Source organism: Cygnus olor, chromosome 1, assembly GCF_009769625.2.
Source record: "Cygnus olor isolate bCygOlo1 chromosome 1, bCygOlo1.pri.v2, whole genome shotgun sequence".
Taxonomy (NCBI): domain Eukaryota; kingdom Metazoa; phylum Chordata; class Aves; order Anseriformes; family Anatidae; genus Cygnus; species Cygnus olor.
In genome coordinates, this window is record NC_049169.1 from 2,123,262 (window position 1) to 2,138,895 (window position 15,634).

The window sequence follows — 15,634 nt, forward strand, 5'->3', positions numbered from 1 at the left end:
CGGAGGATAAGGTGGCTCTCCAACCTGCTTACAGAAGTCACAAGAAATCTCTGACTGCACACATGGGAAATACAGAATTTGCCTTGCAGCTTCGGTCCAAATTCAACAGTCTCCTTCTGGGGCTGATCCTGACCCTTTACTGTGGGGCAGTTATGTAGGGAAGTTACACAGGGAAGAAGAAACCCCCAAAGTTCCTAACTCGTGTAGCAACCTGGAAACCAAAAGCAATGATTTGCCTGTTTGTGTGGATAATCATTTCATTTTCCATTGGTATTTTACTGGTGGGAGACGGGTGGGCTTTTTAGAGACCCATGCTATTACCTGATCTCTCTTAGTTTGCAAGGGGAAGGATCTGTCCTTCCATCTGTCCTCCCGTCGCAGTGAACTTCATGCCTTGGACACGCAGCCACATGAAGAGGAATCAAAGATGCTCTCAACCTGCCCCATTTCTATTTCATATCATAACTCAATATTCCAGAAAACACCAACTTAAAAAAAACAAAGACCGTACGTTAAAAGAGAGGCTACTGCTGGTTTCTACAGAGTTTCTCCCACTTACTTTCTCCTCTCTACAACAACACTAAAATCAGAGCTAAGCTCCTGTCAATATCTTGATTTTAGAATAAGGTCTTTTCATTTAATGAGAATACTAAGCTACTTGCATGACTTTAAAAAAAAAAAAAGACAATTACCATATGAAAGAAGGCTGTACTAGATATGTAAAGGCTATTTTTTCTCTAACATTTTAACCTTTTCCAAAGCAATCCTGACACATCTGCATGTGTCCCTGGGGATGCTCTGTATTAGGATGCATTAGGCCATGTTAATACAGCTGGACTCGTTAGCTGGGCCAGCGCAGGATCTTCTAAAACTCGGCGCGAGGAAATGAAAGGCAGCGCATGTATTATCAGAGAGTTACAATCCAGTTGCCGCTAACCCATCTGGATTCATTAACAGCAAATGGATATGATCAAAGCATAATTTTATGGCAAGACACTTCAATGAACCCTTTTAAAAAAACCCACACTAACAAGGCAACGCATCCGCCGAACAATATTCATCTCCTCGCACCTGAAAACACCGCGTGGTGCTGAATCCTAACATCACGCCGAGGCTATGATTCATTACTCCTACAGCACATCGGGGTGAAGGTTTCAAAGGGGTCTTCTTACAGCTACTAAAAATAAAAAGAAATTCCTTCTGACGACCTCCTGTCCATTAGCTACTGTCAATGTAATATGATAAAACAGCATAGCACCGGTCGTTATTAACACCGTGGGTTTTATCTTTAATGTATTTTGCAAACATTTATCACTGCTCCTTGATACAGCCCTTATTCTCAGTTGTGCTGAAGCTTCAGATAACGCAAAGGAGCTCCAGGGCACGTATAATTTACACTCTGACCGTACTGCCCCAAATGATGGAGAAAAATAAGCAGCCCCAGAGGTATTATCCCTGCATTTGACAGATGGGGCAGAAAAAAAATACAGAAAAACCCAGAAACAACAGGTCATGTGATTTCCTTTTCTGTCCTCACAGCCCCCTTCTCTTGAAAATCACATTTACCTTGGCTTCATTCCGCAAAACCGGGTTCCTCACTGCTGAAACTCTTCCTCACCTTTGACTTGTGTAACCTCACCTAAAAGTTTTAAGAATGACCAAATTCCTCTACAGAAAGAGGGCACCCAATGGCACGACACAGCTGGGGTCTCCAAGGGTCCCTGTGGTGGCTGCAAAGGCGCATGGCACAACAGAACAGGGATTAGTGAGTCCCCAACATGCAGAAAAAGTTCAAAGCAACAAGCCAAGCCTACACAAAAATTAAATTTTCAACCTATCATTTTGTTTTCTCTGACTTCTTGGCAAGGAGCGCTAGATTAGAGGAACAATCTCCACCCCGAGTATTTTTTTTTCTGCAGAAATTGCAGCTTCTCGCCCGCACGTTCACTTGCAAACTCTTCAACTTCTTGGGGGAAGAAAGGTGAAGATGGGAATCTCCCCGGGCAGGGACATCTTCAGCATGTGATGGGCTCTTGAAAATGCAGCAGATGGAAGAAGAGACCTTGGCACTGTAAAGGTTGTTGGTGATGAGTATATTATTGCCCATCACTTAAATCTCCTTGAGATGTCTTGGCAGAGGAAGGCACCAGATGAGTGCAGGATGTGGCTGCCTGAACGGAAAAAATAAATAGAGCCTAATCTAATTTTTAAGCTGGAGTATAGCTGACACCCCACAATTTAAAAAGTGCTGTACGGAGCACAGCTGTAATTAAAGGCAGAACAGCAGAGACAAAAGCTCTGCAAACCTTCAACCTCAATGCTGACCCTCAGCTCTGGGTTTGGGACTGCTTCCAAAGCATGCTGGTGGCTAAATCTCACACTGATGCCTTGACACGTGACGTTTATTTGTGTATTTTCTTGCCTTTTTTTTTTTTTTTTTAATTGCAGCTTCTCAACTGCCCCCAAAATAATTCATTTCATTTTTCCAAAACATTATTCATCCTTCTTTGCTGGTACTGAGAAGGTGTGCTCAGCAGGGGGCTCCAATGACCCGTGCTGGGGCACTATTCATCAGGGAAGAGCTGCAAATATATAAATCAACGCGTCAGGGGAAGAAGCCTGTGCTTGTTCCAGCATCATCCACACGGATCTGTTCTGCTCGAAGCAACCTCACCTGTCTTGGGTGCTGTAAACTGTGCAATCAGCCATGAGGGTCACAAACTTGCCTGCGGGTCGTGGAGGCTCCAGCTCTTCCTATGGCCCCAGGAGGTGGGGAGCAGAGCAGGGGCTGCACTCAGAAACAGGGTGGTTGGGATTGAGGTCTCCTTGGGGTGAGAAGGAGACACGGTGGGGTGTTTCCTCTCCTGCCTGGAAGGCTGGCGTTGCTTCCTTGTCGGACCCGTGGGTGTTTGGCTGGTTGTTTGCTCAGCGGTGAGAACAAGAAATGAACTCTTGGAGGCTGCTGGACATTTTGGGATGGAGGTGACGGAGCTGCCGGGCAGTGGTGAAAGCTGGGTCCATGTCTGGACAGCAGCAAAGCGCGGTGCTCTGCCGGCATCTTGCCATGGGGCTCAAGCACCTCGCAAAGCCGTGACAGCCCAGGTGCCAGGGGGATGCTCTCGCTCAGGAGCCTTGGTGCCATCACTGCCCTGCGGTGTGTGCCGAAGAAAGCCACACACAGGGCAATTCCTCCTCCTTAACCAAGACCATGAAGAAACAGCATCCAGCAAGGACGTATTTCAGCTTCTTTTCTCATAACTTCGCTCTTCCTCGTTTCCCAAGGCAAGCACTGGCAGAAGAGCAGGCTCAGGCTCCCACCAGTCCCACCTGGGATTTCTTGATTTCTTCTGCTGACTTTCTGCTCGATGGCTGCATCTGATCTGCTTTCAGGCTGGAATGGGGCCGGAGTCTGCCCTGCAATTCCCTTGGCACCACAACGCCCGCGGTGGGCACAGGGAACCTCCCGGGCTCCAGGCTGTGCCCACTGCCTCCAGTCCTGGCACTGGGCACCACTGGCAAGAGCCGGGCTCCGTCCTCTCTGCTCCTCCCTGCAGGGATTTCTGGACATTGCTAAGATCCCCCCAAGCCTCCTCTCTAGGCCGAGCAGCCCCAGCTCTCATAGCAGAAGGACCCCAGGCCCTGCAGCATCCCGGTAGCCCTCCGCTGGGCTCCTTCCAGTATGTCCCTGTCTCTTTTATACTGGGAGGCCCACTATCACACCAGCATAATGCCATCAAGTGTAATAAAGTGTCTCCAGCACATAACGGAGGTTGTGGAGAGAGAACTAAGCTCAATGGGCTCTTACATTTTGGCTTGGTATACAGGATTCTGCATCAAGATGCACTCTTCTCCAAATATCTGAAATCCAGGGTCTAGGATCTAGGCTTAATTTTATGACATCTATTAGCATCATTATTTTATTTTATTTTATTTTATTTTATTTTATTTTATTTATTTTATTTTTAATTTATTTTTAATTTTATTTTATTTTTAATTTTATTTTATTTCATTATTTCATTTCATTTTGTTATTTTATTTCATTTCATTTCATTTCATTTCATTTCATGTTATCTATTTTGATTTTATTGTGCTGTGCCCCCACCTGCGGGGCCGCCTCCCGCGGGCTGTGACCCGTGATGCTCGGCAGCATCAGGCTGCCAGATGCAATTTGGTTCCTCTGCCGTCAATTAATAACGCTTTGTCACCCTGCGGGCGGGCGTAAGGGAGCTCTGTGGCAATCTCCCAGCACAGACTTCTTTGCACTGGTGTGGACAAGGAGGGGAGGGAGCCCCAGGAACCGGGCGAGATGCAGAAATACCTTGAGGGGCTCTTGGGAGCTGGGAAACACCAAGTGTCAGCACACTGAATGGCGATGGGAGATGGAGATAAAACCACAAATGCATTCATTCCCTTTGCCCAAATTCTGGCAGTTTAACAAATATCCCGCAAGGACAACGCCACGACTGGTGATCACCCCGCCAGGGGATGCTACGTGTTGGTGGGGCAGACTTGGAGATGGAAATCATTGTAAACTGAAACACAGGAGCTGGGGACCCAGTTTCCCCTGAGTACTGCCGTAAGATGCCTGCTTAAACCTACTCAACATCTGAAAAATAACCAAGACAATCTGGAAATTGTCTTGGTTATTTGGAAATCTGGGACAATCTGGCCGGGGAAACTGCCCCAGCTCTGCTCCCGCTGCGTGGCACCAACCCGCACCCCTACGTCCATGGAGCTACCCTCACTAAAACAGGAAAAAAAAGCAACACCAAACCCTGAACCAAACTACTTTTTTTTTTTTTTTTTTTAGCTAAAAGAGGGAAGATGATAGTCTAAATTGCCCGTTTTACTGATTAGTGGTTATTTCACACTGAGTGATAAGGGGGCTTTGCAATTTGTTTTCTTCTGCGGTACATGCAGGGTTTACAAAGGGCTGGGGTTTTTAGTATGTATCAATTCAAATACATGTTTAAATGCAAAACTCTTTTTACGGTCTCCAAATCTGATAGCCTGCTTTTCTCATCCAGCATTTTTTTTTTCAGCAAAATTCATTATTCCAGTATCAGTTCTGCAGAATCCTGCCCGTTACTATGGTTATACCACATCCTTCTACAACTTTGCTTCCCAAATGCGCCTAACTCGGAGGGATATTTTTTTACACTACATCTCTGCCTGTTTCTCTGCAGGTGATATTTTTCATTTTACGGGCTTTATTCGGAGAAGTCCTGAGTGCCTCCATAGCAGAGATGCTAACAGGAGCCCATAATACTCCGTGTTTCTCTCTTAGCATTAGAAGTGATGCTGCAGCAGCCACGTGAGTGCACAAACAAGGTCTTAGGTATCTCTTATTTACCTGGAAATGTGTGATGCAGAAAATGTTTGCTCCAGTGAACTAGAATATTGATGAAGAGCAAAATGTACATTTTTTTAAAACAGAAAACATGTACCGTAAAATCTGCTTATTACTGTGTTACCTTTGCCCATGCAGAAGAATTGTTTTCTTCCTCTAACCACTATATTCATTATTTAGGATTTCACAGAGCATGGGATTTAAACACATGAGTCCCTATTGTACACCAAGTTAACATGAGCTGCAGCCAGCCCTGCTGAAGCTCGGTAAATACCCAATGAATCACAGCTATTTAAAGCACCAAAAGAGGAGTTTGCCAGGAGTATTTTCAAACTATGCTCTGCAACAATTTTTTAAAAAAAGGGTACGTGATAATCATAGATTCTGTAACTTGAACAAAAGCCCCCAGTCTTTTCTTTTTCATGTGTCATTTCTGTAGTACGTGAGGCCAAAGCTGGAGAAAGCTGAGGAGGAGCCACTGGGGCTGTAGGAATTTCTGGATGAGACTTTTTCTAATGCTCTTTGTCCAAATTTGAGACAGACTTCTGCTCCAGATCGCACTTCAGAGCAAGGAGAAGCTGTGTTTGTAAGATTTCCCCAATTCTGTATTAAACCAAGTCCCTTCTTACAGCAACACAGCTGAGGATCAGCCACCATCGGCTTTTTTGCATCCTGTAGGATGAAGACTTCCCATCCGGGCTGCAGTTCAGCTCTCCCCAATCCCTAGTGACTGTTGCACGCTGACATTCACATAGGAGACAACAGCCCATTTCTCCCACCAGAAAACAATTTTGCTGCCACCGAGACAGAAAGATGTGACCAGGTAACTCCCTAGGAAAAGTTTTTTGTCACTTCTGTTGAGACCTTTGCACAAAAAGAGGAGAAAACCCCTTTTTTCACCTCCCAAATGCCTACGACGTTAGGATATTTTTCAAGCTCCTTATTTATTTTATTTAAGTCTTTTAAGCCAGCATAAGAAGCCATAACAAGATCCAGCAGATAGCAGCTGAAGTGCGCTCCACGCTTTTTAACAGCGCAGGTAATTAACCACTTGAACAGCTTGCAATTGCCTGTGCTGGATTCTCCACCTCTGCAAGGCTCTAAATCAAGCACAGGTGCTTTTCTACAAGGTAAGCTACTTCCAAAGAGGAGCTATGGACTCAATGCAGAACTTACAGGGTGAACTTCTAGGGCTGATCATGCTGGAGATCAGATGCATTTATTCTGATTTTGAGCTCAAATAAATCCCATAGGAAAAGATGCCCATGTTATGCTTACAAATAAACAATCCCCACTATTAAAATCTCCAAAATTCCCCATGAAACAGAAAGTCTCGGCACGTCAACTCTTAGCCAATGCCCAGGAGGTGGGCAGCGTGGCAATGAAGATGGAGCAGCTCCATCAGAAGCCACCAAGCTCCCCCTGCCAGGGCGGCTGTCACCTCTGCGGCAAATCAGAGCGATGGGACCGTAAGCATCTGCTTGAGGAGACGTCTTGCAATAGTCCTCAGACATACAGGCATCCCCAGCACCGAGCAGCCTGATGGCTCAGCACCATCACAGGCAGGAAATATAGAAGTTAACACTCCAGAAAGGGTTTTCTTCCATTTAGTCCCATTGCACACCTGTGCGTGGCACAGGAGACAAGTGGAGAAGGAAAAATGAGGTTGCACATGGGAGTTTTGTGACAGTCCAATCTTCCAGCCTGTAGATTACCCTCCCATCAGAGCCCCTGGCACTTGAGACGTTGAAATCTGCACCGAATGATGCAGCAGTGACTGCATAATAAGGAATACTGCTGCCTTGGCAGGGAGATGGACTGGATAACTTAATAGGTCTTTTGTATCTCTCACTTCTCTGACCCTGCTGAGTTCTGTAGCTATTATTAAAGACATTTTTTAAGGTATTTTAATTTACTTCTCTAAATGGATTTCCATTCATTCACTCCCACCAAGTGAATGTTGTCAGGGACATTAGTGGCTTGATAAAATAGCTGTAGCTTCATGCTGGTTTTAATGTGTTACACACACAAGAAAAGTCATTAGCTCTTACCCTTTAATATACCCTCTTTACTGCTGCATAACTGTTTATCACTCAAAAGTGCCAGGCACAGACCATGCTCTTCCTTTATTAATCAATATACATTTGTGCAAGGCTGCAATGAAAAGGAATAACATTCAGCTATTTCGAGCAGAGATTGTACGGCAGGAGCTCAAAAGCCGGTCCCTGACATTTTCAGCTCCCCTGAATATTCCCAGAAGTGGCTCTTAGGATTTTACAGAACTCTCCCAATTACAGGTAATCTCATGGCAAGGTGGCGATTTATTTCCCATGCACTGAGTGGCAGGTTTCCTTCTCCTTTGTGATAGCTGCTCTAGAACATCATTAGCAGCCGGCAACATGATACAAATTGAACACGGACCAGGAAATTAATGATGCTCAGAAGCAGGACATTAATTTTAGAAGCAGAGTGAGCCTCATTTTTAAATAAATGTTTTCATACGGTTAGTCCAGTTTGGAGAAAAAGAGCCATCTGTATTATTTTTATGAATACTCTATGTGCTCTGAGGTCTCTTTCTTTTGATCTTGGAGCCTCAAGATTAGAAGTGCTCTTATCTGCGAAAACTTTCTGGCTGGAGAGGAGGGGTGTGTGTATGAAGGAGAAGATGTCCCTGCACAGTGACCACAGCAAGGGCAGCTGGCCTGATGGAGAAACAGAAATCAGGAAGAAAAGAAGGGGAATGGCATAGCAGGGCCGAGCCCCAAAAAGAAGATGCTGTGCCCCCGGATTTATGCTGTGCACATGGACACTGATGCGAAAACTCACCTGTACAGAGCACAACTATAATTTAAATTCAGTGAGAACTAATGAAAATGCAAAGTGTGGGGGATGGCTAGAAATAAAACGGCCAAAAAAATACACGTACCAGCTTTATCAGCTGAGCTCTAAGTGCTAGCCCAGGGGGAGCTTCTGGGACCAGACTGAGGCCATTTCACTGACCTTACAAGACCACCTGTCAGACTTCAGAGCAAGTGTCAAAAAGCCTCATTTGTAGGGCTAAATGACATCACAGGGTGACAAGACCGATGTCACCAGCGGGTTTCTAGAAGGTAACACCCAATATAGGGTGGATCCTGAAAGACATAGGTGAGTCAAACCTCACCTCAGAGCACTGCATTTCATGTTTCTGTCTACAGTCACTTACTCTTCATTATCTAGCTACAATTAATTAGATTAGGAATGTTGTATTTCTGAACATGTTCCCACTTTTTTTCTGATATATTCCTATGGGGAACTTGGGAGAAAGCAGAAGCCCTACAGGAGGGTGCAGCTAGCTACCTACAATGGATTAAATTCCTAGAGAGACATCCAGAAGTATATTAAAATTGACACTTAAAATTATTGCATTGTTTTCTGCGGTTTGACTTTGTAAGGCAGCACAGATGAAAAAGCAGCTAAACCACAGGGATTATACATGCTTCCTTTTCGCAAGGCAGTTGTAAAAAGCAGAAGACCAACCCAGCTCGTTTAAGCATTCTCAACTTGTAAAAAAAAAACATCTTTTTTTCCCTAAACAGTAGTTCGGCATTAATATGTAGATGACTGTCTTATAAGTGACGGAATTAGAGATTAAAGAGGAGAAATCTCAAATATTCCAAAACGCTCCCAAAGGCAACCTACCAGCAGTGAGCTTGAGATTGATTTCTGCAATTTGGTGGCTCTATTTTTGCTAAAACCCCTACTCCATGTGTTTCAGTGAGAACTTGTCCCCATGTATACCGTAGCCCCGTGCACGCAGGGCTGGGCATTGCCTATGACAGCCAGGATTGAGGGACCATGTCAACTGCCACCGGCTCCCGGCGAGCTGCCCCGAAGTCGGAGCTCTTGGATTCTGCAGGGCTAAGGTCGAGCTTCATTTAAAAGGGGAAAAAAAAAAACCTTTCTAAGGGGAATTTACAACCCAGCGCAATCAAACAAAGAGTGCCGCAGATGACTGGAGGATGACAATTTGGTTTCACAGAAAATTTGGATGTTTCTAATTTTGGTTCCCCCACAGAGAATGGGCGAAATTGTGACCTTTTTCACTTTTCCACTAGAACTGAGCAGTGCTGAAACATTTATAGACAAAACTGATCTCTGCCTTTCTCGGTGGTTAGGAAACCAAGAGGAAGGAGTAAAATGTTTCTCCTATACCAGTCAATCAACAGAAGGAGTCAAACTTCAATGTCTTGGTGTGCAGGTCAAGGCTCTAACCACCAGGCTCTCCAGAATGGGAGAGATGTTGGACTCAATTTCCTTTCCTTTGAAATGATTTCAACCAAATACATTGCTCGTAAAGAGAAATCACAATACAAGTCTGCAAGAAAACATCTTCTAAACACCTCCAGACACAACCTCAGCAGGGCTGACGTCTTCTCAGAACAGCTTCTCCTGCTCCTCATTCCAGGTATGAATTAGTAAGTAAAAAGCAGAGGTACAAATAAAGTAGTTGCAGTGTATTTGGGCTAAAAATACACACACACAAACATACATACACACACACAAAAGAATCAAAATGTCCTTAGTTTTGTGAAACCGCAGTTTTATAAAACCTCAGCTTTCTTGCACAGCTTCCTAAGTTGGAAACTACAAAAGGATCAATTGTCTCCTCTCCTGCAAGAGGAAGCAGGCACATTAATAGCTCTAAATGTTCATTTATTCCCTTTGTTTAAGTTTCTGTATTTAGTCCTGGGGTTTGATTTGACCATTTCAGGGTGACACAGGGTGCCCTGGCATAGCACCTCAGTCCAGCACAGGCCCAAGGGGGAAGCTGCAGCTTTAAACCCTCTGCCCAAAAAGCCCAGAGAGGAGAAAACTCCTGCGGTGCACTTGACGGCATCACTTGTGATTTATTCAATAAATTAAGCCTTGTGTTCTACACATCAAAGACTAAGGAGATCACAGTTCTGTCCCTGGACGTCTCCAAAGGATTATTTCAAAATTTCTCATTAATGGAGATTGTGAGCAGCTCCAAGTACCCAACAGTTTGCATTAACGCTGCCTTCATCAGAAGTGAGCGACCACTTAAAAACCTGGGAGATTCTGCTCGGACAAACTCTTCTGCTCGGCAGATGGAAGAAAAGACAACACCAGACTTCGAATTGTGCACAGAGAGGCAGCAATTGCAATGAGACTTGGGTGCAGGATTTAACCACTACTGGAACAGTTTTCTCCTGCATGAACACAGCTACTTGCCTTGGCTTTTCTCAGACCCCGCATGGGAGCACTTCTAAAGTGGGATGTTTCTAAGCATTGGTGTAAGGATGGAAACCCAGACAGCCAAATACATCTACCATTTTTTTCTGGAAAACAGTGAGGAATTTGGGAAATGCCATCACTTTGCTGAGCACTTCCCTTTTCTGATTGTCCACCTTCAGTGGGAATGGGTGGCTGCACCGGGTTAAGACAGCATGAAGAAATGGGATTGCTTGGACGTTTGCAAGGAATCTCACAAGGACGGGGCACAGCTACACCACAGCAGCAAATTTCACCGTCCTGTTCGTGTGGTGGAGTGATGGAAAAGGAAAACCTTTGGTAGAGCTCCGCGCAACACCTTCCAACAGAAAACAAGGTCTGGCTGGGGGCCAAGCTCTGCAGCACGTTTGGTGTTAGGTATAGGTTGTTTGCCAGGTGCTGTAAAGTCAAATGCGATGGGGTGAGAAACGCTCCCATAGCTAAATCCCAAATTACACGTCAGGGGAACTCTTATTTCACCCACCTTTGTCTTCTTCACCCTTCCACAGCCACAAAACCCAGGGTGATAAGACCTCAGCTATACTGTGAGGGTATTTTATCACACCCTGCCCAGAGACCTGTAATTAATCCAAAAACCCACTCAACTCAAAGAAACAAAAAAAAAGTGTTCAGTTGTAGTTCACAGTTTTCCACTCCATGTGATGAATATTTCTACTCCCTGCAAGGAACAAAATGAATTAAATGAACTACCCAGCAGCTTGGTAACTCTCTGCTCATAACTCAGGATTTCCATCACAGCAAAGAAACACCGAGCACGGCGCAACCGCAACACCCTGCTTCCAAAATGCAGCGAGAGGGCAGTGAAAAAGTTGTCGCCTTTTCCCCCAAAATCCCGTTCTCGGAGGAAAAAAAAAAAAAGGTCCAACTGGGAAAGGAAAGACCCAGTGGGTCAGCTCATTATGAGAGATGTCTAATAACAGCCGAGATGCCATTGTTCAATTCCCAGCCGGCGCGGGCAGAGCAGTAATGAGCAGTCCTGCTCAGCAAACGGTCTGGATGATACTATAGATCTTCCCTTCCCATCTCCAACTTGTGCATCATTTCCTGACAGCCCCATCTCCCCTCCGAGCAGATGGTTCCCTACAGTACGTCTTTAAGAGACCTCCCAGGCAGTTATGGATGGCAGAGAATGAGCATTTTGTTTCATCGCTTGCTCATACGTTATTTTCCCCGTGCTAATGACAGTCAAGTTATTGTCCTGTGAATAAATCCATTTAGGCCTCGCAATGTTGGCTGCAAGTGAGAAGGCGAGGGAGCAGAGGAAGCCAAACTTGGCACCAGCAGAGCGCAGATACAGTCATCCACAAAACATTCATCTATTAACCAAACAGCGGCATTTCCAAACCCAGCGGGGTCACAACGGAGCCCTGCTGGGAAACAGAAATTAGCTCCGAACGGAGATAATTTGTCTCTCCAATGTTGTCATATTTGCAAAGATCTCTCTGGCAGTGCCGTGCTGCTGCGTGGAGCGATATCCCTGACGAGCGAAGCGGAAGAGATGCGAGCTTTATCGGGAAGCCAGGTGGCACTTGAGATCACTCGTGCCGTCTTTTGCCTCTGGGAGAGGGGTTTGGATTGCAGGGAGAGCGGAGGGGAAATTTGTCTGCGGCATCAAGACCTTGCTGCAATTCATGGCAGAATATCTGCCTCGCTTCCATGTCGAATGGGGGGAAATGGAAGCACCTTAGATAGTGCTCGTTTCTTTTTTTTGTTCCGTTCCTACGTAGGAGAAACGTTTTTCTTATGAAAGCTATGGCATGGCCTGATGGGGAACATGGCATCGGGTGCTGGAGCATGGGAAGGGTTTTGGAAGTGAGATGGGCGAGGAGGAGGCTGGTGGAAAATCATGGGGTAAGAGCTGTGAGTTTGTACGGGGCAGGAGGCACTCAGATACGTGGGGAGTGCCACCAGGCAAAAACAGGAGAATTTGCAGAGGGAGAAGAGTCTTTTTGTTATCAAACGCTTAAAAGGGGAGACGCATTACTGCAACATGGAGTTATTCTGCGTTTACACGTCCTCCATCCAAGAAGCACAAAGCAGGCTGATGAAAGTGGTTTTATAATGTCTCCAAATGGAATTCCCTTAACTTGATTTTACAGGTGAGAAAACAGAGGCCCAGAAATGTTAAATGGTCTGCAGACCCCCTTGGAGGCAGTGAGAAAGCAGTAATTATGATCGCAGAGCCTGTGCTCAGAAGAAAATACAACATCCTCCATTCCTTTCTTGACAGCATACTCAGTGGATCCCACCAGGCATCAGCAGCTCCTTCCCAACACGTGGAGGCCCTGGAAGGCTGATGTGGTGAGGCAGTGCCACCAAAATCCGAGGGCTTCCCACTGAATTGAACAACACAGCAAAGTCCCCTGAGAAATGTATATTTTTGGCCACGCTATTCACAAGCTTTCTGCTCTCCCTAGAACCATTGCCTGCTGCTGCAGAGTACCATGCCTGAAAAAGGGAGGAAATTTTCATGAAATGTCCAGCCATGAGCGTGCTCAGGCCAAGCTCTGGTTTTCAAGGAAGCAACCCCACACCTACGTTGGCAAATTCTGGAACTTCCACATCAAGAAAAGCCAAGAACTGGAGGATTAGCCTTGGATGGCACCAGGGATGAAACCTTCTTCTGTTGCAAGACTTGTGCTCCTACAAATCTCCAGCGTAGCCTTCCTGGGCTGCAAAGATAACTCTCCTCTTTGCCTTTCTCAGCAAAGGGTACTGATGCTGGGCCACACAGCCTTACTGTACTCGATCAGAGGGTGTCACAGCTAGCCTAAATGTCCTTTCTCACTCTTTCTTGTTTCCAAGCTGTGAGCAGGGCAAGCAAAGTGCTGGCTCAGTGCAGACAGCCAAGCCTACAAAGTGCTGCTCAGCCACACCTGGGAGCAAAGGCAGAAGGAGAACGTGCACAGCACATCCCTCACCTGATGTCAGATCAATCTCTTCCTTTTCCTGTGGGTCACCACACTCACCGACACACCTGAGGAATTCAAAGGTGGGAAGATGGGCCCTGAGGAACAGAGGTAGCTGAGGTCAAGAGCTCATAGCAGTCTAGAGCAGTTCAGCCATCAGTAAAATAAAGCACTCCTTACCACTGAATCTGAAAGTCCTCCCGGTTTCTTCTTTCTAAGACCATGGTTTTTGACAAAGAAACTGGAAGTGGCTTGGAACAAGCCTGAGCCCTTTGAAAAACACCTCAACTTTCTGCTAAATAAATCTAGGCTTACAAAGGAGTCTCTGAAAAAGGTTTTGTTGTTTCGCTCCTTAAGAAAAAATTACTAAAATTAAGATCCAGATTAAGAGGCGAAGTTTTGGATCAAGACCTGGCCAAGAGACAGCAATGGCGAGGAAAAATAGCCCAACTGCCATTGAGAACGGCCCGTGTGCAGTTGAAGAAGATTGTCTCAAGCCTCTGCACCAAATCTTGTGCTGTTTGACACAACTACTGGTGAGCTGCCGAGAGGCTGAGCCCTGAGCAGTCCCCCTGCAGATGACTCCAGGTTACCTACACCGCTTGCAGACCCAAGGGAAAAGCTCAAAGCTCAGGTGGACTGAATTCAGTAGCCTTTTGGGCTAGAAATCAGAGGAATGGCAAAGCATTAAAGCAACACTACGTTGAAGACAGACTTACTATGTTTAAGAGAAGTGGTTGTACGATGCTGTGCAGCTGATGGCAGGCACGGGACTTCCTGACCCACGAGGTCCCTCCCAGAGCTGTGCTTCTAAAATGTAGCCATCAGATGTACTGCCCAACTTGCTGGACACTAATTACTGGCAATTCAAAACTGAAACAAGCAGATAGTTTTCATTTGATGTGTAATGAGAGCTTAGGATTCACTTCCACGAGAGCACACGATTAGATTCGGTGACAGGAGGTATCAGCGAGGCCCACGTGTCGGCAGCTTCCACAACGGGGCTGAGCGTTTATACACCTATCAAGGCAATCCAGAGCTGTCAGACTTAATGTGATTTGGAAAGGATATTGCATGCAGCAGTTAGGGATCAAGTTGAACTATCACAGGCCATGATGAAGCCTAATGAATAGGAGAGATTCTCAGATTCTCCCCAGTCTTTATTTTTTTTCCCTAGTAGAATCAATAGCACTTCTTGCTGACCATTCCGAGATGGCAAGGAAGATTGGGTAAATCTCCTTATCATTGCTCTTATGTTCCCCGGATTGCTACTTCTGGAAAAGAGTGAAAGCTTAGACAACATCACAAGGGGTACCAAGTCCCCAGATCTTTACAGCACCATGTTTGCCACACAAACTCACCTGCTGTCCAAGCAATGCGGACAGAAGCCAAAAATCACCTCTTAAAAGTTCAGAGGCTGAAGAAAAGCGAGCAGGACACTGATTTGACCAGCCCCAGGATGGGATATACGGCAGCCCTGGTCTTCTGAGGAGCTGTGTTGTGCTCCCAGCAATGCCACAGGGGAGCATGGACCTTCTCAACATCTTCAGGAGCTCTGAGCGTGGAGGTTGTGGACTAAAAGCAGATGGCTGAGCAATCTCCTCCACTCCACCAAGCAGCACCATCTAGGGGCACCTCACCTACCTGTGAATCTGCCCCAAAACCTTCACAAAGTTCAGGTAAACTGAGATCTAGCTATGTATGCTTGGGAATATCATCTGAACACCAGAAATTTTTAGCAACTGCTTCACAATGGGCTCTGCTGTCCTCACCTTTCTGGCACCAGCCATCAAAGGGGCAGATGGCTGGGGCAGGAGCTCGTTCAGCCATGTAGTTTTAATTTACTACACATGTTTACTAGGGCTCTCAGAAGGTCCTGGCCCAATCTACACTGTCATAACCAACATTGAATTTTAAAATTTATGACAAGTAATGTAAGAGACTATAAAGTGCCTTTTTTTTTTTTTTTTTTTTCCTGGATAAAGCCAGAATGGTGGAAAATGTGAGAAGCTCTGCTGCAGGTGAGATTATATTGGGTAGAAATCACTGTTGTGGGAAACACCCCTGGGTCAACTATGCT

At 45.7% G+C, this 15,634-nt stretch overlaps 1 protein-coding gene and 2 long non-coding RNA genes across 7 annotated transcripts in view; 1 reads left to right on the forward strand and 2 right to left on the reverse strand.

Moving 5' to 3' along the window:
* EXOC4 (exocyst complex component 4) overlaps window positions 1–15,634 on the reverse strand; it is a 382,143-nt gene that overhangs the window by 70,274 nt on the left and 296,235 nt on the right. The gene's annotated exons all lie outside the window — the stretch shown is intronic.
* LOC121064492 lies at window positions 4,045–8,471 on the reverse strand. The gene is made up of 2 exons (XR_005816520.1): window positions 8,177–8,471; window positions 4,045–8,052 (listed from the first exon to the last, which is right to left on the reverse strand). It is a non-coding gene; the product is annotated as an uncharacterized LOC121064492 (long non-coding RNA).
* On the forward strand, window positions 8,478–13,757 carry LOC121064496. The gene is made up of 3 exons (XR_005816522.1): window positions 8,478–8,497; window positions 9,508–9,797; window positions 13,577–13,757. It is a non-coding gene; the product is annotated as an uncharacterized LOC121064496 (long non-coding RNA).